Below are 26509 nucleotides of genomic sequence, written 5' to 3'. Positions count from 1 at the left end.
GGAGACCTGGCACCCGGAATCTTATCTCCCAGGGCCAAATGCATCCATCACGCCAGATACCATCTCTGGAGCCCACTCTATGGCCCCACCCCAACGCTACCCAAGCGCCCACCGTGCTGCACCCGGGCAATCCCCATTCAATGGCGACAGCCAACAGGGCAGCCCGGGCATATGAGAGCAGAGCTGTCTGTCTGTGTCTGGGACACTGAACTGAGGAGCCTGCAACAGAGACACTGCCCCTCTGACGACCTGCTGCACCCCATTGAATCAGCCAGTGCCCAGCAAGGGGCCCTGTGAGCCAAGCAGACTAAGGGCACATCTGGCTGCAGGAGGAGGTGCATTGTGGGCAGATCTAGAGAAGTGATGATTCCCCATTATTCAGCACTGGGGAAGCCACATCTGGAGGGTTGCATCCAGTTCTGGGCCCCCTGTTACAGAATGGATGTGGGCACAGTGGAAAAAGTCCTGCGGAGTGCGACACAGATGATTCAGGGGCTGAAGCACATGAGGTAGGAGGAGAGCCTAAAGAATTTGGGCTTAGTCTGCAGAAGAGAGGAGTGAGGGGGGATTTGAGAGCAGCCTTCAGCTCCCTGAAAGGGGGTTCCAAAGAGGCTGGAGAGAGGTTGTTCTCAGTAGTGACGGATGGCAGAACGAGGAGCAATGGGGGAGGTCCAGGTTGGATATTAGGAAAATCTATTTCAATAGGAGGGTGGAGAAGCACTGGGATGGGTTCCCTAGGGAGGGGATGGAATCTCCATCCCTAGAGGTTTCTAAGTCCCGGCTTGACACAGCCTTGGCTTGGAGGATTGAGTTGGGATTGGTCCTGCTTTTATCAGGGCCTCCAGAGGTATCTTCCAACCTGAGGATTCCCTGAGGATTCCAACCTGAGGATTCCATCAGGCAATTCCCACGCCTTGCTCTTTACAGGGAGAAAAGAAAACGGTCTATATATTTAGCTCCTGTTATTTATGTCTTGGTCCTGCCTAGAGCAGGGGGCTGGACTTGATGACCTTCTGAGGTCTCTTCCAGTTCTATGGTTCTATGATTCTATGTGCGGATCCTGGGTAGCTGAGCTAAACACCAGTCTTACAGCCCAGAGACCTTACCAAGGGATGGGAGCTTGCTCCGTGGTGAGGTTTTCTATTTGTCTGAGGGGAGTGAGGAAAGGAAGTTGGTCGGATGAGGGGGCCTTAAATTTTTTTTGGCTTGTGGGAAATTTCTCTCTCTCTCTCACCCCATCACTAAAACAATAATAATACAATTAAACAGGCAGAAGCCTCCTGAAAATTAAAACTTCGCTTGCTGAGACTTGTGCCCGGGAATTAAGCTGAATGGCTCTTTTCTCCTGCCTTCGGTTGCACACAAAGTGCTTTCCGATTGGCTGATTTCCTGGAATAGATTCAGTTGCTATGATACCAAGTTTGCTTTTAACGAACCCCAGAAAATTAATGGCATTCAGCAGATAAGTCCTTAAAGTGGAACCTATTTTAAGAAATTCTCCTGACTGCTTTGCAAGGAGCTGGCAGGAAAAAAAGAAAGCTTCCAGAAACCAACATACCCTGAGAGATTTCTCGGGGCCTCCTCTCCCCCTAAAACACCGTTAATATAAATGTCACCAAGCAAATATTGCCGGCAAAGAATCCCTTTCAGTCTGGTTACCCATGGCAGAGGGAGCTGGCATTCAGAAGATAAGGTATCAACCGTGTTGCATTATTCCTTTGGATTATGCAGCGGCATAAATACCGTCTGACAGGTTAACATGACAATACGAGCACTGCACAGGCACTGCAAATGTTTCCCACCATCATTAATTTCTATTGCTTTCAACTGAGTTGACCCCACCCTGCCTGGAGTGCAGGAGTGTGCAACTGAACAGGTGATGTGCGGAGCCGACATGAAACATACGAAATGTGTCAATTTCCTAGCATGGCTCCTTGCTAGGAGAAGGCTGCAGCATTAAGGGAGTTAGGCAAGGGCAAGTGCTGATCTTATAGTGGCAAGAGAGCTGGGATTTTTCAAAGGGGTCTCCCAGCATGAGGTTCCCAACTCCCTTTGGAATTGAACAAGAGTTGGACGCAGAACCCTTATGAAAATCAACTCTGAAAAAATCTCAAGAAAATGCGGCAACTGGGAAGGTTTCACGTCAGGCCCAGACAATAGCCCGGTGATGCAGAAGTGCAAGTCGTCCAAAGGTTCCCAGAGAATGTGTGATTGGAAATACTTGAAGTAAGTGGACCCAGCTTGCTTTGCCAACAGCAAATCCAAAGACACAGGCTCTGACCGACACAAAAGCACGGCAACAGGTTATTTTCCGAGTGGAGAACAACACTTCCGCAGGCCTCTCTCCTTCGGGCTGGGATCTCAGCAGCCTTTGTCTAATTCATCGGGCTGGGGAGAAGAGTGTGAGACGAAGGCCACGCGCTTTTGCTGCTTCAATAGGGCGCTTTTCTCTCCCGAGTACCTGTGGTGAAAGGCCAGCTAATAACATGACTCGCCTGCCTTCCTTCCACTCAAACCTCAGCTGGACAAAGGGCCTCGAGACGCGACAATGCGGCCGCCAGAGCTCTCAATGCAGAATGCAAGAATTTCCCCCACAATCCTACGCTCCTTGCCCCCCCCCGCCACCTCCGTACAGCCCCCACCCATACAGGAATGCAGAGGTGGGAGGGGTCCATCCAAGCCGCACACACAGCAGGTTCTGTGCTTCTGCCCCAAACGAACCCCTGCTCACCCCAGATGGGCCCGCTCTGGCCCAAACACACTGCAAAGCCTTTGCCAAGGGGTCACCTGGTGGCCGGAGCCGAATCAGAGAAATCCCACACCAGAGCAGCCTCCCTCCAAGACCAGGGCTAGGCTGGCCAGGATAACAGACGTGTCTTTGGCGTCTGTTTCTTAAGAGACCTCAGCCTACCCCGCTGCAAAGTAAGCAGCACCGAAATGCTGCCAGCCAAAGGAAGAACCCTGGGAAAACAGTCCTTGTCTGTCGGAGACACTCTGCAGTTCTTCCCTGCCACATTTCTGCGGCAGCCTTCAAACCACGGGGCTGTCAGATATTTTTCTCTTTCTCTTCTTGCTTTGTTGGCTCCCCCGTGGACCTCGGGCAAAGCTGCACTTGGTCTGATCTGAAACATGCCAGAGGCTGGATCCCATGCTGGCTGGAGCCTCCCAACACCCCCAGTCCAGAGCGTGGGCCCCATCCCAACCCCCCTTATATTCTCAGCAGGGCAGAAGGAAGAAAATGTTAGACATAAATTCTTGCCCCCCTCCCCGAGCCCACTGAGAAGCAACATGAGAGGGACACATGGACTATGGAGAGATGGGGAGAAGGGAGGGCGGAGCATTAAACTGGCCTTCATGGAAACCTAGGGCGAGCTTTACAAGTGCAAACCCAAGTGAGGAGAGGAGAGAGGCCAGGTTCCACCAGTGCGACTCCGGAGGGGCTCCTTGGATGCCCCTGCAGTTACTTCAGTGCTTAAATGGGTAAAGAGAGCAGTGCTGGCGCGTAAGCCATGGTTTAAAACTTTCCTAACTGATGCAGCAAGGCCAGAGGTATCAGGTGCTAGGCACAGAGGTGCCGTGGTTATGAACTGCCCAGCACTGAGGTGCCAGAGCTCAGCCCTGGAAAGCCCTGGCCCAAATTAAGCCCTGAGTTACTCTGGTGCACAGGGCCCATGGTGCAGTATAAAGAGAGATGCTGAACATGGTGGCCTGAGGGAGGAAAGGAGGGAGCTGGCGTGGGAGGTTCTGAAGCGAGGGTCTGGAAAGGGGAAGTGAATCAGATGGAAGCAGAGAGAGCCACGTGGATGGGAGGCAGAGAGTGCCATGTGCATGGGAAGCAGAGAGAGCCACACGGATGGGAGGCAGAGAGTGCCATGTGCATGGGAAGCAGAGAGAGCCACGCGGATGGGAGGCAGAGAGTGCCATGTGCATGGGAAGCAGAGAGCGCCACGTGGATGAGAAGCAGAGAGTGTCACGTGATGGGAAGTAGAGAGTGCCACGCAATGGGAAACAGAGAGTGCCAAATGGATGGGAGGCAGAGAGTGCCACGTGGATGGAAGGCAGAGAGTGCCAAATGGATGGGAGGCAGAGAGTGCCACGTGATGGGAAGCAGAGAGTGCCACGCGATAGGAGGCAGAGAGTGCCACGTGATGGGAAGCAGAGAGTGCCACATGATAGGAGAAAGAGAGTGCCACGTGATGGGAAGCAGAGAGTGCCACGCGATAGGAGGCAGAGAGTGCCACGCTGATGGGAAGCAGAGAGTGCCACGCGATAGGAGGCAGAGAGTGCCACGTGATGGGAAGCAGAGAGTGCCACACGATAGGAGGCAGAGAGTGCCACGTGATGGGAAGCAGAGAGTGCCACGCGATAGGAGGCAGAGAGTGCCACGTGATGGGAAGCAGAGAGTGCCACGCGACAGGAGGCAGAGAGTGCCACGTGATGGGAAGCAGAGAGTGCCACGCAATAGGAGGCAGAGAGTGCATGCTGATGAGAAGCAGAGAGTGCCATGCGATAGGAGGCAGAGAGTGCCACGTGATGGGAAGCAGAGAGTGCCACGCTGATGGGAAGCAGAGAGTGCCACGCGATAGGAGGCAGAGAGTGCCACGCGATAGGAGGCAGAGAGTGCCACGCTCATGGCCTGACAAAAAGGGGGCAGAGTCCCAGAGGAGGGGAAGGGATCAGGTCCAGACTGGAGGCCGGGGCCAGCCTGAGGAGGGCGTGGTGGCGATTCCACGCTGGCGGTGGACACTCTGCACTCTCGACGGGCAGTAGGTGGCCAGTGACTTGGGAAGACCCACTCGCTACACACTTCCAGGCCCCAGCCAGCAAGCGGCTGCCCCAGTGCCCGGCCTCTGACCCCCTCCAAGCACGCTCAGAGCGAGGAAACATCCACTTTCCCCTCCCACTGCGGGGCCTCGGGCACTGGTGAGCTGCAATCCCTCCCAGCGCTTGTCTTGGCCTCGCTTCCCACAGGTACTTGGGTATCGGTTTAAGGAGGGGGAGAGAAAAGAGGCCTCGGAGGAACAAAGCAGGCACGAGATAAACAGCAGCTGGGCTCTGCAGAGGGGCAAATGGGCTTAAAGGGGCTGGAAATTGCTAGGGAGTCATTGGATGCTTTCGAATAAATGATTCCTCCCACCCCTTACTGCCCAGGGACAAAATGAAATAGCTGCCCATCCCCTATTGGTGAACGCAGGCAAGATTTTTGCATAAGGCCCCGCACCCTAGTACTCACGAGCTGGCACCACACGGCACCACATGGCCATTGCTTAAGCTGCATAATTCGGCTCCCGTCCTGCTAATCCTTTAAGCCTGGGCTTCACTTTACCCCTGGACCCAGCCCCATGGGATGCTCATGGGCACTGGCTGCAGTGCTCCTATATCCTGGGAAATTTCCCGAATTCTGGGAATTTTTGAGTAAAATATGTCAAAATGGGAAATTGGGAATTTTCTTTAAATTTCTGTTAAATCCTGGGAAATTTTCAATGCAATTAACATTTCTGTTCATTTTCTCATTCCTTTGGAACAAAAATTTGCAGACGATTCAAATGTATCAAAAACTGCTCTCAGTGGGTCAGCATTGTCCCGCGACTCTTACCCTCCATCATTTTGGGCTGAAAAGTTCAGCTTGAATAAAATTCTATTTTTAATTATAGGGAGCATCATGTAATCATCAAAATGATTGTCGTATATTTCGAGTGAATAATTATATATATATCAAAATAAAAGTAATACAATCAATGAATTAACTGTACATAAAATAGCCTTTGTAACATATACAAAATAATCTGGAAATTTTTCATCAGATTTGGGAAATTTTTAGCGCTGGCCTGGGAAAAGTTGGCAACACGATTTAGAAGCAGTGGCTGGCTGCATCTGGACCGTGCCTGGTACAGTGCGGCCCAGGTCCATGATGGGAGTAGCGAGACACTATCACTGCAAATAATAGATAATATTGGCACTTGGCCTTAAAATACACTGCTGCCTTCACTCGGACAACCTGCCACTGCCCACTGCCAGGCAGGGCCGGATTAAGGCATGGGCTAGCCGGACAGCTGCCCGGGGCGCCAACCTAGGGGGGTGTTTGATGGCAGCTGTAAGGGGCATGTAGCACCCCTTATACCTGCCATCAGGCGCCACGCGCCCGGCTCCTGGATCACAGGCTGCAGCAACTCCCAGTGTCCACCCTGCAGCGGCCACCCGGGGCGGGGGCCACGTTAACCCCCGCAGCGCCGGCCTCCAGCGCCCTTCCCCCAGCAGCCGTGCGGCCCTGCATGGCCAGGCTCAGCCAGACGGTCCCGGGCTGCGCGCCAGCGGCTGTAGCTGGGCCGAGTCGGTCCCAGCACGTGCATCCTGCTGCCACCAGCTCTGCGCACCGTCCCCCACGCGCTGGGTGGAGGCAGGGCTGTGCATGCGCCCTCCCCCAACGTGGGGCGCAATTAAACTGTCTGCCCCGGGCGCCGCAATGGCTCAGTCCGGCCCTGCTGCCAGGGCCGACCTAAGGCGTACTGCGGGCTTTGAACCACATCAGCCTGCAAACCACCCACACAAACCCAGCTCGCACTCAGTCCTGCTGCATTTGTAAAGCTCCCAGAGATGCCTCTACACCTGGGACAACAGAGCCAGCCTCCTTTGTCATGGTAATAAAATAAGAATCATGCCACAGAGCGGCAATGGCCAGGAGGGTCGATGAAATATTTTGAAATATCAACAATAGGGAAGCAGGACAGGCGGACCAGCAACGACGAGAGGGGTTTAGAATGGCATGTGCATCTCAGACTTTCGTCGGGTGTTGCTACGAACAACACTGTAAAATCCATTTAGGCACAGACAAGCCATGGACCTTTCTTCTAGTGAAATTGACTTTCTGGGCTTCCCAAAAGAGATAGACCTCGGACTTCGTGCGTTAACTCTACATTACAGTGAGCTTGTTGCGACACATTTAAGGAACTTTCTGTCTACTTCTCCACAAATGACATTTGGCTCAAGGTCCCTTCTAAGCAGGCTCCATTATCGTTATCTCTGTTCGTCCCCAATGACAATATTTACTGATCAATGTGAAGATTAAAACCACCGTGGAAAAAAGAAGCTGTTGGAATCTGTAGCTGGCCCAGGGACCACTGGACTGGCATAGGCAGAATCACCAGACAAACAGATGCTTTCTCTGGGCCTCAGTAAAAAATGATTAAAGACAAAAACCTGCTGAAATTTCAGCAGAATAGACACAGCATATGTCCCTTTAAATCTCCTTTGCAAAAGATGCATGCACTTCCCTTAGACAGCTGCCAATAATTCAGAGAGGCTGGTGGCGTGTGGCAATCCACTCCCCCCTGGAAGTACAGGGCGAGCTCTCAGATGGTAGGAAGTCGCGGAGAATAGTGAATCAGTTTTTACATTCGGTTCTCTAGCTTTATGATATCACATACACTCATACAGCTAGATAACCAAAGACAAAAACCAACCCAGTCTTTTCAAAATAGGCCTCCACCTCTCCACGCACACCAGACGCCTGCGCACACAGGGGCTGTCTGATTCACACACTCAGCCCAGTTCAAAATAAAACCCAAATCCTTTTAGATGGGGGGGGGGGAGGGTTCCCTAGGCCACCTCCCTAGCATGAGAGAGATACAATCGAGGCATGATTGTTAATGCCTGTGTAAGTTGAAACACCCCCCCACACACACACACAATGCAACACACAAATCCAGGCAACCTCATGCAACAGTCACAGCCAACACCACAGGCAAGGGTGGGGAGGGGAATAGGCGTTTATTTCGAGGAACCGGCTCAAACTCTCCCTTCTCCAGAAACTGCCTCCTTCTCACCCCCAAATGCACTTTCCAGCCCCTCTCCCTGGGCTGGGGTACTTGCTGCAAATGGCAGGACAGGAGAAAGGCTGAGTCATGAGCACTCCGGTGGTGACCACAAAAATATTCATCTGAAAGGGACCCTCCAGGGTTTTCTCCTCCTGCCCCCCCCCCTCCGGGACCCTCCAGGGTTTTCTCCTCCTGCCCCCCCCCCCGGGACCCTCCAGGGTTTTCTCCTCCTGCCTGCCCCGCCCCCCCCAGGGACCCTCCAGGGTTTTCTCCTCCTGCCCCTCCCCCCCCAAAAGGGCAAAGAAAACACCCTCCCCGTATAAACTGCTCCCAGGGCCCAGTTTTTTTGGGGGGAAAGGAGCAGAGACCGAACTACGGGGGGGGGGGGATACACAAGCGGATCCACTCCGCCCCGGCCAGCCCCATCGCAGCGCAAAGACCCGGCCCCCTTAGCCGCAGGGGAAGGAGAGGCGAGACAAGTACCTTCGGCGGCTCCGGGGGGGCGGGGGGGTTCCGCCTGGCTCCGGCTCGGCTTGGAGAGTGGAGGAGCTGGGTGGGTGTCTATGGGGAGAGCTGGGTGGGCTCTAGGCGGGGAAGCGCCTCCTCCCCAAGGAATCGGCTCCCCCGCGCAGCCTGGTCTCCCTCTAAACTTGAGCCCCGGTCTCCCTGGGAAGCCGCCGAAGTGCCCAGGGCTGGGGGGAGGGGTGGGAGACAAGGGGACGGAGCAAGTCTGAGGCTAAGGGGGAGGGGGGCAAAGGGGCGGCTGCCGGGGACAAAGCCAGACTTTCTGGGCTGGGCCGCCCTGCGCGCCAAGGCAGGCCGGGTGCGGGGCCAGCCAGACGGGGCAGAGGTCAGGCCCCCGGGCCGGGGTGATGTCAGCGCCATTAGACATGCTTGCTGCTTCGCCGGCTGCGCGAGTGGCAGTCCGGGGGATACCAGGGAGGGGCCCTGGGTGGCCTCCCCCCCCCCAGCTGCTCTTCCCCAACACAACAGCTCCGCCGCTCAGAAAGCGCCCCCGGCCCCGCCCAGACTCGGCACCGAAGGCTTCGAGACCCGGGGACCGATCCGGCGCAAGGACGTGTCCACACGGAGCCGCTGCCCGGCCTCTGCTTTACGCACCTTGGAAAGGGTCGAAACGGGACTTTTAGACCAAGGGCGGGGGCGCAGCACGAATGAGGGGGCAGCTCCCCGCCGCCCCACCGGCCTCTGGGCCTCAGATTTGGGGACCTACGTCGCGTATTAACATGAAACCGATTTGCAACGCCAACACTTTACACACGCGCGCGGGCGTGCACACGATTTTGGGACAGGGGATCCCGCAACTTTTACTCAGAAATAGTTCAACACACATCCCTACACACAGCATCCCCCCCCCCACACACACAGCATCCCTACACACACGCACACGCATCCCTACACACAGCATCTCTACACACACGCACACGCATCCCTACACACAGCATCCCTACACACACACACATCCCTACACACAGCATCCCTACACACACGCACACACACACACATCCCTACACACACACACACACACACACACACACACCTACACATACACACCTCTCCACATACACATCCCTACACACAACACACACACCCCCACTCACACACATCCCTACACACAGCATCCCTACACACACACACACATCCCTACACACACACACACACACACACCCCTACACACACACCTACACACACTCACACACATCCCTACACACAGCATCCCTACCTACACACACACACACATCCCTACACACACACACACACCTACACACCGCATCCCTGCACACACACACTTCCCCCACACACACATCGCTACACACCGCATCCCTGCACACACACACTCCCCCCACACACACATCCCTACACACAGCATCCCTACACACACACACACACACACACCCCTACACACACACCTACACACCGCATTCCTGCACACACTCACATGCACCATCTCCCTGAAAATTCTACTCCCTGAGTCGAAATCGAATCGCTCCCTGTTCCCTCTCCGAGGGGCCCTCGGCTAAGAAATATTTGGGGGCCAGATTCCGCTCTCTGTGACCTCGGGGTCCCCCCGTGCCATTGTCCTGGGGAGTGTGCGAGTGGGGGGAGGAGGGCGGAGAGCAGAAATCAGCCGGCGGTGGAGCAGTATCTGTACTGGGGCGCAGGGTCCGTATTTGGGGGCCTGGGTTGTTACCTGGGTTTTAACACAGGAAATCGCGCGTCTTGCCCTGTGTCGCCGCAAGACAGGCCCCTTCTCAGAGGGGAAAGCGTCTGACCCCCTCCCCGACCTCTACCTCCTCCAACCCCAATAGCTCAGCAATTTCGAATCCGAGGACTCGGGTGATTTTTCAGGCGCGCAGAAAACAGGCTCTCCCTCGCGTCCGGGCGCTGGCGGGGCTCGCGTTTTCAGGAAGGGCGCCGCTGCGTTTGCATCTGTGTGCTCTCGAGGAAAGGGGGCGAGGAAAGTCCTGGGGGGGTTGGGAGTTGCCGGGAGAGGGAAGCGGTCTCTCCGGGCGCTGGGTGCGCGGGGAGCGAGCCGAGGGCTGCGGCTTTGTTCGCTGCGGGGTGCACATGCCAACACACACACACGGAGGCCGTTTCGCATCCATGGCAGCCAGGCCCGGGAGCAGCCCTAAAGAACCAGAGAAGCCCTGTGCGAGGGATCGGATTCCGCGGTGACTCTACGCACGCGACCGCCCCCTGCGCGGAACTCGCGTGGGTCCCGAACCCGCGCCGTTCCCTGTAGCCAGCGCTGCGGGTTCGAGCCCCCTCTCTTCGCGTCCCCTTTTGGCATCCCGCGGGAAGGAGAGGAGGAGGGGGGTCGAGGAGCTACCGCCCAAGGACCCAAAAAATAACTAGATAAAAGGGAAATCGGCTTTGAAAGCAAATCTAACCGCGCGGCTCAGAAATTTGTTCCCCAGGAGAATGCCCTGGTTCCCAGACCCTCTGTTTGCTTCCCTGCTGGTACCAATTGTCCCTGGCTCCCCCAAATGTTCCCACGCGGTGTTCCTGGACACACGGGACTCGGGATGCCTGATTCCACACAGATCACTTTCAAGGGAGGCCGATTTCCACATTTTCCACTGGTCTTTTAAATGATCTCTCCCCCCCCCCCCCCCGCTTTTATCTTGATTTCCCCCTCCCCTGGCTGAATGTATTTTACCCTTAAAAATATTGCAGCTCCCCGAATAACATAGAGTCCCCCCCTCAAAAAAAGCAATTGCCCCTTCTTTTCTCAAGGGGGTATTCAAATACCAGAAACCCCTGCAAGCAAGCTTCCTCCCCCAGCGACTGGCGCCTTTTGTTTTATTTCCTCGTTTCAGTCTCTTTCGCGCCGGAGATTTTCTAATCTCTCCGCTAACCTCAGTCGCGTTTCTCAAGAAGTTGTCTCCGCCATAAAAGTTACAAGCCCCCGCTTTAATCGGTACACAACGCTCCGGTAATATTTTACTCGCTACACGCACTGTTTTGGCCCGCTACTCCTGCGCGGGTTAGGGATTTACCCGTTTAGTGCCAGAGATTTTAGAAACTCCTGGTCCGCTTCCTAGGAAATTTACATCCGCAGAAAATTGGCAGCTGGAGGAGAAGGCACCTGCCACATTTGGTTGGAAAGTCGGCTCCTAATGGCGGCAGGAAAACGTCTTAAGACGCGTCTAGACGCGCGGCTATTTCGGCCTACCAGAAGGATCCCGAAATAGCTATCCTGCGTCTTTTGAGCTCCGCCCCTGTTTCGAGATAGGTCTCGAAATAGCTATTTCGGCATCCTGGTAGCCCTAGTGCCACAGAGGGGGAAGCGATGTCTGAAAATCGCGCCTTATTTTGAAACGTGGCTAGGTTCTAAGCGCTGGGCTTAGCCGCCGCTTTCTTCCTACAAGCGAGCCGTGCGCCCTGTGTTATTTATCGCAACCCTTTTCTAAAGGGAGAAGGATTCAAACGCGTTGCCTTGTGAGAACCCTTCCCTTCCACCCGCCGCATTTGTTAGCGCTTCTTCAGACCTCCGCGTGCCATTGATTTCTGCGCCGGTGTCTGCCCAAACACCAGCACGGGGCCTCTCACTCTTGTCAGCTTTTCTGAAAGGGGGTTAGGGATTTAGCAAGCGGGGGGTCTTTTGGGGGCAGAGGGAAGAGACAGATACGCGCGGAAGGGGGAGGAGGACTTTTAGATCAAGCTATAGGTCTGGCCGTGGGCCGATGGAGGTCGCTGGATAACGCGTTCAGGTCTGGTGAGAGCCGGAAGACGCCAGGCTGGGTTCCCCCTGCCTCCCCCCGGTGAAGTACCCCGGGTGGCTTTTTAGTCGAGCTGCTTGAGGGGAAGTTATCCTGAGAAGAAGGAACACATGGGCCGGAGCTGGGATACACCCACAGCGCGGATGCTGGCAAATGCAGAAGGGGAAGCACATGCTGTAGGTCAGAGTTAAGGGGATTTTCCGGGCAGCTGCCGAGTGGGACACCGTGTTAACCCAATGGCTTGAGGCACTCTAGGAGGCCTGCACAGATGCCCCGGCACACGAGTGACACAAACGCGAGGCGGGGGAGGAGTGAGGGCAGGTCCGGGAGGCCTAGAGAGGGATCCGCTAGGCAAGGCTGCATGGACAGTCCTTGGGCCTCTTGGAGAGGTGGGCAGGGCGCACCCGCCAGCCATTTGCTGGCACAGACTCTCCTCCGTCCCCGCCTGGCCTCAGCCTCTGGCAAGCGGCGCCTGAGTTTCTCCCGGGCCCCTGCCCACGGTTGTGCCAATCAGGCGAGCGCTGGGCAGCGGGCAGGGCCAGCGCAGCCGGGCGCACCCCGTCGCCCCGCAGGCGCAAGGGTCTGACGCGCGTTTGGAGCGGGTTTCGCGGCGGCTCCTCTCGGGCCGGGACATCGCAGAGTGATTCGCCCTCCAGCCTCCTTTTGCCCCGGCGCGTGGGAAGGAAACTCCCCCCTCCCCATGCTCGCTGGCCCGCGGGCCGCTCCAGTCGGGGGTCCCACACCGCAGCGCGGAAAGTGGGGGGCGGCCGCGGGCTGGGGTTTCTTTCTGGCCTCCCCCAAAGGTGCCCTACGCGCGGCCCCCCTGCCCGGTGTCGCCCGGGACCCGTCGCGGCTCAGTCCTGCTTTGCGGTACATCCCTCTTATAAACTGCACGGGGCGGGGGACAACACAAACCGAGCCCCCCCCCTCGGGGCTGCCTTCTCCCCGACGCTGGACCCCCCGGGATAGGACCCCCCCATACCCAGCGCCCACACCAGCCCCCGCGAGAACCCGGCGTCCTAGCAAACCTGGGAGCCCACGCGCCGTCCTGGAGATTCCCAGCGCTGCGGCCATGGGGGTGCGGGGAGGGGGCTTTGGAAGCAATCCCACCCCACGCGGCACGAAACCAGCTCGGGCCCAGGGGCTGGGACCCGGCGCCTTTCGGCTCCCGGGGCCGCCTGCCCCGGAAACTCTCGGCGGCTGCGAGCATCATGCAAGACGAGCAGGCTCCTTGCTTGGCCAATTACTTGCATGAACCCGGCCGCCTGCTCCCAAGTTCATGCACCCAATCGGCTCTCCCTGGGAGGCAGGCGGATGCATAGGAGCGGTGCGATGCAAGTGTGTGTGAGCAGACACCCGTGCAACATCCACAGATGTGTGACACGTACACCTGCGTGTGCATTGATGGAAGAAACAGCACGTGGCCATAAAGACCTTGTCAACACCTGTATGCCCCAGATTTGGGGGACTTTCCAGCTTAGAAAAGAGGAGATTAAAGGGGGATAGGACAGAGATCTATAACATCATGATTGGTGTGGAGAAAGTGAGTAAGGAAAAGTTATTTGCTTGTTCCCATAATATAAGAACTAAGGGTCACCAAATGAAAGGAACAGGTAGCAGGTTTAAAACAAACAAAAGGAAGTGTTTATTCTCACAAGGCACAGTCAACCTGTGGAACTCCTCGCCAGAGGATGTTATGAAGACCAGGACTTGAACAGAGTTCAGAAAAGAGCTAGATACATTCATGCAGGTTAGGTCCAGCAATACTTAGTAGACAGGATGGGTGGAATGGTGTCTCTAGCCTCTGTTTGTCAGAGGCTGGGAATGGGCAACAGGAAAGATCAGTTGATGATTATCTATTCTGTTCACTCCCTCTGGGGCACCTGGCATCGGCCACTGTTGGAAGACAGGACACTGGGCTAGATGGACCTTTGGTCTGACCCAATATGGCCATTCTTACGTCTGATTTATTTGGGCTTTTGTGGGTAAAACTCACTTCCTCAGATGCCTGGCGTGGAATATATATGTGCTAGCATATAGTGCACTATTCCACATGCAATACATCTACTTTGATTTATTGTGAATAAAAAATAAATTCAACAGGTCCGATTAAAAATAGAAAAAAAATCTTTTAAAAACACGAATGGCTTTCTCCTTCAGCCTTTGTTACCCGGAAATTTCAGTTTTACAATTAATAAACCTGGTGGTTTAGGACCCTGCAGACACCTAAAAGCCTGAAACTGCCTCTTGAAAAGCACGGAGTTGTCCACTTCGGCCTCAGCTTTGCAACACTTCCTGCTGAAACCGGGGGTGAAATTTGCCAACTTGGGGCAACTCCAAATTCTGGCCCTAGCAGGAGCTACTGGCTTCATGCCAGAACTACTGGAGGAGACCCTGTGGGCGAAGTCAAAGTAGATGATGACCGGATCCGGAAGAGTGGGCATTTCAGGCCAATTTCTGATCAGAGGCAAACTTCTGTAAAGAAATGGGGCTGTTGTAAGGGGGAACAACACTCACCCTGCCATGCCTATCTCCAAGCCATTGGAATCCACTGAGACTCTGTCTCTTGGAAAGCACCCGGCTTGCTGTGCACCCTGTAGAGGGGGGTGTCTACATTTCTCCACCAAAGCCTCAAGCTACCAGATATTGAAGTCAGTGCCCCTCTCCCATCTAGCCACACACAGAGGGAGACTGGCCTGGCCTCCCTGAAGCCTGGTCATGCCCACCAGAGTGCAACCTCTCCCCAGAAGATGCTGCAATTCATACGGGAGCAGAGTTTTAGCTTCATTCTTTCAAGGTGCCCTGGCTCCGATTCAGCCATAGCATGTAAGCAGGGGCTGAATCTGATACATGGAAATAACGCCAAATATTGCCCCTGGTGCATCCTATTGATGTCAATGGAACGACTCCCATTGATGTCAATGGAACAACTCTCATTGATGTCAATGGAACAACTCCCATTGATGTCAATGGAACAACTCCCATTGATGTCAATGGAACAACTCCCTTTGACTTCAGGGGGAAGCAGGTAGACCCGCATAGTATATCTCCACTACAGGAGAAGATAACCAAATTCAGCGATGTCAATTGCGTAGCTGAAGTCCAGGTCGCTGAACTCAACTTTTGGTGCTGTCCACAGTGTGGGAAGTCGAAGGGAAAACACCCTCCCTTCGACTTCCCTTACTCCTCATGGAAGCAGGGCTACCATCACGGCCTGGAGAGCCCCTCTCTGTTCGAATTAGCCTGTCTTCACTAGACCCGCTCATTCCAACCCTGGAAGATCGACAGTGGCAGCATCAGTCGTCTTTGTAGTGGAGATGTACCCTCAGAGGGCAGAGCCAATGCATTAAGGACCCCTTGTAGCCTTGTCGTGAACCCCCTTTGTCCTGGTCTAGCCACAGCAAGGCCAATGACTCAGTACTCTTTGAGCCTTGTTAGAAAAAAAGGGAAGAAAATAAGCTTAAAACTTTTCCTAAACATGATCTGACTCCTTCCCGATTGTCCTCACTGTCTAGGGGTGTGTGTGAAATTGACACATCAGCAAAAGCCAGTGGGGATCCTAGCAGACCTCCCACAGTGGGGATAACTTTAAAATGAAAAAAAAAATTAGGCCTGGGGGACACCATGAAATCAAAGATGCTCCACATCTGTATGGAAAGAGTTTGCTTCTTTTCCTCATAGTTTGTCTATGGCACAGTGACTGCATTGGTAAAGCAAGGGCAAGTCTTAACTAATTCCTGTCATATTGGACTTTAGGGGTATTCGATGTCTTAGGGTATGTCTACAATGCAATGCTATTTCGGGATATCTGAGGTATCCCAAAATAGCTACCCCGTGTCTATTGCAAAATACAGTGGATGTGCTATTTCAGCATCCCTGTAAACCTCATTGCACAAGGGATGTCTCAAAATAGTGCTTTATTTTGAAATTTGGTGCTGTGTAGATGTGCCAAATTTTGAAATAGTCACTTTCAAAAAAGAATTGAAATAAGATACACAATTTGCACTATGCAAATTGTGTATCTTATTTCGAGCTAAGGGTGCAGTGTAGAAGCACCCTTGGACACGTGGGGCATGTCTACTCTAGGGAGTTAGTTCAAAATAACTCCCATTCTTTTGAAATAACAAGGTGAGCGTTCACACTACCAAACCATTATTTTGAAATAATAACTTCTGCTTCTGAAGAGGAATAGTGCTATTTCAAAATTGTTGGATTTGGTGTTATTATTTCAACATAGCTCCTGATATAACTATTTTGGAATAATAACTCCGGAAATTGTTATTTCAAAGTAGCTCTACACTACAGAGAAGATGAACGCTGCTGCTGTCGATCTTCCAGGGTTCGAATGAGTGGATCTAGTGAAAACAGGCTGATTCAAACAGAGAGGGGCACTCCGGTCGAAGCCGGTAGCCTTGCTTCCACGAGGAGTAAGGGAAGTCAAAGGGAGAGTGTTTGCCCTTCGACTTCCTGCACTGTGGTCAACGCCAAAAGTTGAGTTCAGCGACATTGACTTCGGCTATGCAATTAATGTGTATCTTCATTGGACTTTGTCCTGTAATGTAGACATACCCATAGTTATTAACTCCCAAAATAATTATTGTGAAATAGTTATTTGGGGAATTGTTATGTCGAAATAACAACTCCCCAATGTCTAGACTGCAGACTTCTTTTGGAAGAAACTTTTCCGGAAGAGATCTTCCAAAAAAACTTCTTCCAAAAGAGCATGCCCATACTGCCAAAATGCATCAAAAAAGCAATCTGCTTTTTCAAAAGACAGCATCCACACTGAATGGATGCTCTTTCACATTTAAACTGTGATTACTATGGATGAAGTGGCCACCAGAGCACGTGTGCTTTTTCCTCTTTCCTCTTCTTCCAAAAGAACTCTCTCTTCCCTATCCACACACACCTTTTTGTGAAAGAACTCTTTTGGAAAAAGGCTTCTTCCTCGTAGAAAGAGGTCTACCAATGCCGGGAAAACCCCTCTATTCTTTCGATTTTCTTTTGAAAAAACACGATTTCAATGTGGAGGTAATTGAAGTTTTTCAGAAAAATGGCGGTTTTTCCGAAAAAAATCTAATAAACCATCTTGTTAGTCTTTAAAGTGCTACATAGTCCTGTATTTTGTTTCAGCTGCACCAGACTTACATGGCTACATTTCTATCACTGTAGTGTAGACATACCCTAAATGACTATTTCCCAATAACTACTCGAGTTATTTTGAAATAACTATTTTGAAATAATTTCCCCTCCTGAAAGGGCAGGGAGGGCACTTCCAAAGCCTGGTCCTGCTCTCTACAGTAGGGGTATGTCTAGATTACACGCCTCTGCCGACAGAGGCATGTAAAATAGGCTATCCGATATAATCAATGAAGCCAGAATTTAAATATCCCCAGCTTCATTAAAATAAAAATGGCCGCCACTCTGTGCCAGCTCAGCTGATCGTTGGTACAGCACGGGAGTTAAGATGCGGATCGGTCAACAAGAGAAGTCTTTGTCGACCAGTCCTGTAAAGCTCATTCCACGAGGTATAAGGGAGCAGTCGACAAAGGCTTCCCTTGTCAACCGATCTGTGTCTTGACTCATGCATTGTGCCGATGATCAGCTGAGCCGGCACAGTGCGGCAGCCATTTTTATTTCAATGAGGCCGGGGATATTTAAATCCCGGCTTCATTGACTAAGTCGGGTAGCCTATTTTACATGCCTCTGTCGGCAGAGGCGTGTAATCTAGACATACCCTAGGGGGGACATCCTGCTGGACACATTCTTGCAAAGTAGAAGGATTAGGCTGGGGGCGGGATTAGGCTGGGGGCGGGGTCAGAAAAATGTTGCCTTAGCATGTCCACACCTGTGCATGGAACCAGGCAGCCGTGTTGAGCCATTGCCTAGAAGATACATCTCCCCATTACATTCCCCCTTCTCAACAGACTCACCAAGGAGCTAGGAGACTCCTAGAGGGTTTCAGAACCAGGCCAAGGGGGGGAGAGAGCATGTCGGGGGAAGCCTGCTCCCCATGGATACAGTCTCGCGTGACCTTCTTATCAATAAACTAGAGTAATACAACCTAGATGGGGCTATTGTAAGGTGGGTGCATAACTGGTTGGATAAGAGAGTAGTTATTAATGGTTCGCCATCATGCTGCAAGGGCATAACAAGTGCGGTTGCACAGGGGTCTGTTTTGGGACCGGTTCTGTTCAATATCCTCATCAGCGATTTAGATGATGGAATAGAGAGGGCACTTATTACGTTTGCGGATAATACTGAGCTGGGAGGGGTTGCAAGTGCTTTGGAGGAGAAGGTCATAATTCAAAATGATCTGGACAAAGTAGTGAAATAGTCTGAGGTTAATAGGATGAAGTTTAATAAGGACAAATGCAAAGTGCTCCACTTAGAAAGGAAAAATCCGTTTCACACATACGGAATGGATAGTGACTGTTTAGGAAGGAGCACTGCAGAAAGGGATCTAGGGGTTATAGTGGACCACGAGCTAAATATGAGTCAACAGTGTGACACTGTATCCATAAAAGCAAACACGATTCTGGGCTGCATTAACAGGAGGGTTGTGAGCAAGACACAAGAAGTCATTCTTCCGCTCTGCTCTGCGCTGATTAGGCCTCAGTTGGAGTATTATGGCCAGTTCTGGGCACCACATTTCAAGAAAGATGGGGAGAAATTGGAGAAGGTCCAGAGAAGAGCAACACAAATGGTTAAAGGCCTAGAAAACATGAGCTATGGGGGAAGGCTGGAAGAACTGGGCTTATTTAGTTTAAAAAAGGGAGGACTGAGAGGGGACAGGAGAGCAGTTTTCCAGTATCTAAAAGGGTGTCACAAGGAGGAGGGAGAAAAATGATTTTCCGTGGCCTCTGAGGACGGGACAAGAAGCAATGGGCTTAAATTGCAGCAAGGGAGGTTTAGGTTGGACATTAGGGAAAACTTCCTGACTGTTAGGATGGTGAAACACTGGGATAAGTTGCCCAGGGGAGGTTGTGGAATCTCCATCCGTGGGGATATTTAAGAGCAGGTTCAATAGACATCTCTAAGGGATGATCTAGATTGAGTGCTTGGTCCTGCCCTGAGGGGACAGGAGATTCAACTGGATGCCTTATCCAGGTCCCTTCCAGTTCTATGATTCTATGATGGTCCCTGCCCTGTCTCGCCTGGACATCAAGGGAACTCAGATCTCATGGCTGGGCAGCCAGCGCCCCTCAGTAAAGAAAGGCATTACCCCCCCCCATAAACAATCAAACCAACCATCCCTGTCATGCAGACACCCCCCCCCCCCCCCACGCAAACACCGGCTGCGCTGGTAACTTATCCATCTCCCAGCCTCCTAAATAGTCCTCTGGCCTGGCTTGTTATTTTTGCCAGCCTCCCCCCCTCTGCCATTGGCCTGCCGCAGTCAGCTGACGTAGGCAGCTCCAACCCCTCCCCGGTGCAAATCCGTGAGCTTTCCACCTATTTCTAGAGAAACCCTTGGAAGCTTTTTTTTGTCTTCTTCATCCGATTGAAATCAACCCAACGCGCAGCGCATCAATTAAGACCCCTCCCTCTTCCCAATTCCCTGACTCCGACCTGCCTTCGTAAAGGCTGGCTCCACCCCAGCCAACCAGCGCCTGTATATTTCACCCAGGCGGCCGGCCTCTAATTAGCTGAGAAGTCGGAAGACGAGCCCTGATAGAGCCATGAATATTGCACCCCTGCGGCGATATTCCGCACAGGCTGTTTATAAGCCTCCTCTGCTGAACTGTCCTACGCCAAAGGCCTTTCCAGGGGTGCTTCCCCCCCTCCCATGATGATCATTTCTGGTGTGAATGATTCAGAGTCGAGCCGGGAGGAAGCAGGAGGGTTTGGGGGGAGGGAAGAGGCTTTTGGGTGCGTGGATCTTTGGAAAAATCAAGCTTCGTCTGTCCCTTGGATTCCCCAATGCAAGCACCCCCCTCCCCCGGAGAATGCTCCGATCTAACAGAATTCGGGGTCCCCAGCTTTCTCCCGGCTTCTGTCGCTTTCAAGGTGTTGTTCACACCGGACAGCGGCCCTGCCTGTTTAGCCAACAGCACAACTGACTTGGATCGAGGCGATTAACACGCTACTGTTAGTTACCTGCCTCCTGGCACGCAGGGATGGCCCATTAAGAATCACGCGGCTGCTTCACGCTACTGTTTCATCATTAAGAGGAATCCACTTGGTTCTCCCCCAAAATACACCTCCCCCCATTATGGCTCCGATCCTGCTCGCATTGACTTCAGCGGCCTATGTCATTTATTCCGTGCTAAGGACTCTCCTTTAGGGTCTGTTCTCAGGATCGGACAGGTGCAAATTGTAGCGGGAGGAGGAACGGGCTCCAAGTAGGATACGCAGAGGAATCCCTTAGAGCAAAGACTTTGGGGGTACCGAAGAAAAGCCAAGGTCCGTAGCATCCCCCCCACCCCCCTTTCACCGTGACCCGGTTCATTTTTCCACTCGGGAATCACATTTTTTAAATAATTCCCAAAGATCCCTCCTCCCCGCAGTTAAATCAACTCCCAGAGTTATTTAGTCTTTAAAAAAAAACACAGAGCAGGGAACACATCGAATAAACTGATGAGCGGAGCTTTCTGAACTACTTGTCTGGACTCAGAATGTTACAATTCGGCGTCATGCCCGGTCGGCGCCCATCGCACTCGCTCGGGGAATGAATGGGAACGGATCGCGTGCTGTCCAGGGTACTGAAACGCAAGCTTCTGCCATACAAATACTGGTTTGAGTTCGGCATGGGCAATGAAGACTACCCCTGAAACAGCTGTTGGCCCATACACCGGCCCGGCTTGCAAACGAGTCAACCGTAACAGAATCCCACTCTGGACGAAGGCTCCTACGGTAGCTCTACAGCTCTTGCTAGTGTAATATAAGAGAAAGTGACCCCGGCGTGTTAATTCGGAGTCGATCCCTTTCTCCATTTTCAAAGACTTGATGTGGCAGACACGATTTCTTTTTTTTTTAAGTAAGTTTTACTGCCTACCCCATAGAACTTATTACTTATTAGTGCCAGATTTATTTTTAAAAGGCAAACAGCACTGGAGAAAGAAAGAGAGAGAGACGGATGTTGCCCAGGTAACTGTTTATTTAGTTAGCTTATTATTCCTCCCTCCTCCCCACCCAATGCATTTGCAGAATTTAAATATATCATTATGTCTCAGGGACACGTGGGTGTGTGTGTACACGCACACAGTCGGCGTGTTCCATTCCGCTGACATTAAACAAAATACTCCAAAATAACAATTTTGGGGGGGAAATGTGAAAGATGATCTGGGTGTGCGGGAGAGAAAGCGAGAGATGGAACATCTTCCATCGTCCCGGCCTTTTTGTGGTTGTTGGGCGTTGCATTTTTAATTGCATAACTATCCCCCGCGAGGCTGTGTGTGACATACACCTTAATGCAATGGAATATAATGGGGGGGGGGGTGATCTTATTTTATACTGTGCGTCGCATGCCCGATGCTAGGAGAGACTGCGTATAATTTGACAATGGAAGATGCCTTATACACAGCGTGCGGGCGGATATGTGTGATATTACACACACACACACACACACACACACACACACACACACACACTTAAACAGCGCACAGAACTAGTGCAAATGGCCATGCGTGTACATATTTCCCCCTTTTCGAATATTTCTAACTACTGTATTGGGCTGGAGATGGCATGTCTCAGCCAAGGCCCATTTGGCGTTAGAATTTGGTTTGAGACAAGGGTTTCTATCCTGATCGGAGCATCGTGTTTGCACCGGCTGGGCTGCGGGGGCAGCGGGGGGCATGTTTAACCCATACCCCGGACCCCAGCGATTCTAACCAGAGCCCAAGTCTATCCAACGTGTTTGCATCTCCCGTGGGCAAGACACGGGATACATTTTGTTCCCAGAGGCACCGAGAAGCTCCGAGTCGAGACTTTCACCCATAGAACGATGTGGGGGGGGGGGGGAACCCCACATTAATAATGGACATCCTTTAAAATACACCCATCCCAGGGAATGGAATTAGGGACACGCACAGTTACAATAAACTGTCATGTGGATCATACACCGTACCATTGAAACAGAAGTGTCTGTACAGGCTGAATTCACACACACTTCTGTGTGCGCGTGTGTGGGGGGGGGTATTTGTCTAACAACATTTTGGTGTGCTAATTGAACGCACGTATAACAGACCGAAAATTTTGTTAGAAAAGGAGATAGGGATTTTATATAGCGACACGGGTGGCGTGTTTGTGATACCCGAACCTAATTCGTGCACCAACCCAATTGTTATAAACTTAGCGCCCGCACTTTTTAAACAATGTTTTCCTGTGCGTGTTATAACTGTCTACATGTGACTTAGTCTTATATATACACACACATTTAACACGTATATATGTGCCCCTATGTGACCTAGTCTTATGTATACGTTTAACACAAGCAGGGTGATAAAAGTGGGTACGTGTTCTATACAAAGCAACACATGCGTTTTAATAAAAACGCGTCATGTGTGCCCATTCAAGTTTTTTTTTCCCTTTTGTGTGATTTATCGCAAACGCTTTTTAAAAATATATTTCCCAGGACTTGGCGTAAAGCAGAGAAATCCATATAAAAACGACGGAGCCGTTTTACTGCGGAGAGGGGGTTTGAATTTGTGCGTTTCCACGTCGGCACAATTGCTTCCACCGTGCGCGTCTTTTCAGTCATCGCGGTAAAATGCTCTTTCTATATTGCCGGACCTTTTTTGGGGGGAGGAGAAGATTTCAAGAATGTTTCTTCTCCTTTCCAACTCTCTCTTTTTAGGGGTATTCCTTCAGCCAGCTAAGATCGGAGTACGTTTCCCCTTGGCATTTGCTGTGTAATTCCAAAGGGGTTTAAATGCTTATTTCGGAGCAGGTGGGAACGGGACACATTCATAACGGGGAACCTGCTTCTTTTCATTCCTCCCCCCTCCCTCAGTTGCAAGTCGCCACGCACCAATATTTGCAGCGTCCGCCCGAGAAGCAAAGGGGCAGACGCCTTCTGGATGTAAGTAACCCCGCGCAAAAAACTGCCTGGAAAGCAAGAACCCACCGAAGGAGAGAGAGAGGGGTTCACACGTAAAATAAACTAGATTCCTCGCTCTCGGTATTCCGCCCTGCATGATACACGCCCGGCTGGCCTAGATCTGGATTTATTTAATAAGGAGGGAGGGAAAGAGGACGAAAATCCCAGCGTGATAGTTAAAACCAATCTCCGACTCACAAAAAGCCACCCGCAACTCACATAACTAGCAATGCAAGAGGCCGATCGCAGGTATGGAGCCAAACCATGCCCGGGCGAAGATTGAGGGCCGGAGCGGAGACGCATTCCGAATTCTAAGCTACCTGGTCACCGTGTAAATAAGACCCGGTCTCAAAGAAGCCACAATTTCCGCTTCTACTCAGCCACAGCGCGCGAAGAGCTGTAAACTTCTCCACAAGAAGTGTGTGTGTGTGTGTATGAGGGGGGGTGTCTAAATTTAAAAAAAAAATCCCAGCCCTTCATTTGGTTCGCTGCGGCTTTTCCGCTCATTTATTAGCTGTAGGTCGGTACAAAGAGCCCCAGGAAGTTTCTGGGCCGAATTTAAGGCCCCCCCCCCCGTGCCTGGAGACAGGGAGATAATCTCTATGAAGCCGGGCGGGGGGATCCCCACAGTTTTACTTTAAGTCCTTTCGCCAGGACTTTAAACATCCTACACATGGAGCGAGTTCGCCCCGGAATTCTATCCCGTGTACCCGTTTGCGTGTGCCTAGGGCTTAACCCGGATCTTAAGAAACAAACACCGCCACGTCCTGCAATATTTGCTCTTAACGGTGCAAGGAGAAAGGAAAGATTAAAAAAAAAACTGTCCCTGCCAGGTATCCTTTCCTTCTCTCCCCGTCCTTCCTCTCTGCAATGAGGGAGACTGGTAGGTGGATTTAAGTCAGCTTCCAGGCAGGTTTTTGAAATTAATCACAACGAAGCAAAATGTGTATTCGTACAAGCACAAGCTTCGGGCCAAGAGAGGGCTTTTCCTGTTAGACACTTACCTGCATAAGTTTCCCTTCATCCAAATCTATTTCATTTAAATGGGCAGATTATTGATATCCCCATTATATATGATATCCATTTATATCCCCTCAAAGGTTTCACTATGCAACGCGTGTCTATATATATGGACCATACATGCAAATATGATATACAATGCGTCGATAGATAGATAGATAGATAGATAGATAGATAGATAGATAGATAGATAGATAGATAGATAGATAGATAGATAGATAGATAGATAGATAGATATTGCATGCATGGTCATTGTAAAACAAGATACCTTCACACCAGCAGCCATATTGGACCCTGGTGTAAACACAGCACTCTCTCTCTCTCTCTCTCTCTCTCTCTCTCTCTCTCTCTCTCTCTCTCACACACACACACACAAAGTAATTTATCCAATTAGCTAATAAATGAGAACAAAAAAAATCAACATAATAAAAGAAGGAGATATAACCTTTAAAAAATGGGACAGACGTTTAGTCTAAGGGATATTTAGAAATATGCAATGCGTGTAAATCAAAGAAAAAAAATGTTTGTCTGTAACCAAATACTAGAGGGCTGCCTCCTGGTATTTTGAATCCGTTATTTGTTGTGGTTCAAAACATCCCCTCCACCACAAAAAAAACAAAAACTTTAAATAATTTTCAAGTGCCTCAGTTAATTACAGAACTTTGAGCAGGGTTCATACACCCCTTCCACACAGCAGTTTGTGCACGTGGTACACACGCACAATCGTGTGTGTAGTTGGAGGACATTTGAGAGGAAACTTACAACATTGCATTTATAAATATGAGCCAAAGATAAGGAAGAAGTCTCCTTTTCTTACCCCTCCCCCTGCAAAAAGAGAGAGAGAGAGAGAGAGAGAGAGAGAGAGAGAAAGATGGAGGTGGGGAGGGGAGAGTTTGCTAGAATAACAACGAAGCAAGTGCTCCAACTTGGACTAACTTTCAGAGACAGATGTAAACTAAAAAAAAATGTTAAAAAAAATGCAGACGTCTTTTTTAAACAACCCCCGCCAAAAAAACCCACCACAACCAACCTTAGCTCTCGGGCAACTTACGGTGATTATAAAGAGCTGAAAAGCTACGGTCAAGCGGAGAAAACGTGCCAGTCACCAACCGTCTTCTGCTAAAAACTCTAGCGCCCTTGATCTGGGAGAAAGCTTCTTTCTTAAATGACACCAGAAAAGCCACCGAAGTGGATTCAGAACACACGCAGTGGCAGAACGGTAATTCTCCAAATCAGGTCGGTTTCACTCGGCTAGACAGACTCGCATTTAGCACCGCCGAGGAGTTCCCTGATCCGAAGTCGCACCGCTTCCAGAGGGCAAAGCCAGAAATAAAACCAGCCCGGGAATTCTACCTGCAGTAACTGCCAGAGCATCCCCACAATCGCGGGGAAATAAAAACAGCTGGAATAGGCGAGGGCCTACAAGACAGTCAGGTGGCAGAGGCGGGCGAAAGCCCAGCGTGTTTCCCTGTTGTGCGGGGCATTGCTGGTGGAGAGACATGCGGCCTGAAAACGACTGACGTGCCAGGTTATCCTCCGGCTCCCTGCAGAATCCCAGAGTTAGGAACGAGCTAATGGCTCCGTCGCCACATCTAGGAGCCACTGGAAAGCATCAACACGGAACGGTGGCCCGAGCGTGTAGGAGGAGAACGTGTCAATTTCACCAAAAAATCTAAGCCTCCAGCTCTCTCCTCGTGGGCAGCTAACACTTCTGCTGAGCTACAGGCGGGTTTACATAACACCCCTCCCAGCTCCTTGGAAGCTCCCGGGGGTATCTTTGCAGGGAGATGTTAGCTGTTTCGATTAAGGTTTGCTAGGATTGCGGAGGTTGATTTGCATTTTAAAAAACCCCCAACCCATCACAAGGATCCACTGAATCAGACCCCGCGTATAGAAAGCAGCGGTAAGAGGCTTGCAGTCGCAAGTCAACATGTCCCCAAACTGCCCAGTCAGGCTGGAAAGAGAGATCTTGCCATGCACTGTACATCTAGCAAGAGAGGTGGGTCTCCCCCGTAGCTGATCAGGGGCTTTAGCAACAAAAGGCCACAAGGGCATTTGATGTTCACATGTTGGCCTCTTTGGGGCACAAAGGTCCCCACCCCTAAAAAAAAGCCTGACTTCCCTAAAAAAGGACTAGCTGCCTCCTCCATTGCGGCTCATTGCAATTATTTCCCGCGCGGAGAAAGGACAGTCCGATTCGTCCTGAAAGATTCAGTCCGCCCGATCCTTCACGGACCGCCAAATAACAACCCCACACAAGCAAACACCCCCCCCCCCCAAATTGTAACAGGCTATTTCCCTCGGGTGCAGGACGGCTGTTCCTCTGCTCTGTAGATACTGCTGAGAAATGCACAGCTAGGGGATGCGCAGCCACGGAGCGCCACGGTGCAAAA

General features: G+C 51.6%; 1 long non-coding RNA gene across 4 annotated transcripts in view; it reads right to left on the bottom strand.

Annotated features, from left to right (window-relative positions):
- Positions 1-26509, bottom strand: part of LOC102461580 (uncharacterized) — a 128202-nt gene that overhangs the window by 85677 nt on the left and 16016 nt on the right. Inside the window, exon 1 of one of the 4 annotated variants that reach the window (XR_012896698.1) lies at positions 25168-25995. The exons of the other annotated variants lie outside the window; for them this stretch is intronic. This is a non-coding gene — a long non-coding RNA (uncharacterized LOC102461580). Of the gene's footprint in view, positions 1-25167; positions 25996-26509 lie in introns of those variants that run through there. 4 annotated transcript variants of the gene reach the window in all.

Source organism: Pelodiscus sinensis, chromosome 19 (assembly GCF_049634645.1).
Source record: "Pelodiscus sinensis isolate JC-2024 chromosome 19, ASM4963464v1, whole genome shotgun sequence".
In the NCBI taxonomy this organism is placed as follows: Eukaryota; Metazoa; Chordata; order Testudines; family Trionychidae; genus Pelodiscus; species Pelodiscus sinensis.
Note: the sequence above shows the minus strand (reverse complement) of the source record. Positions and strands in the feature narration are given on the sequence as shown.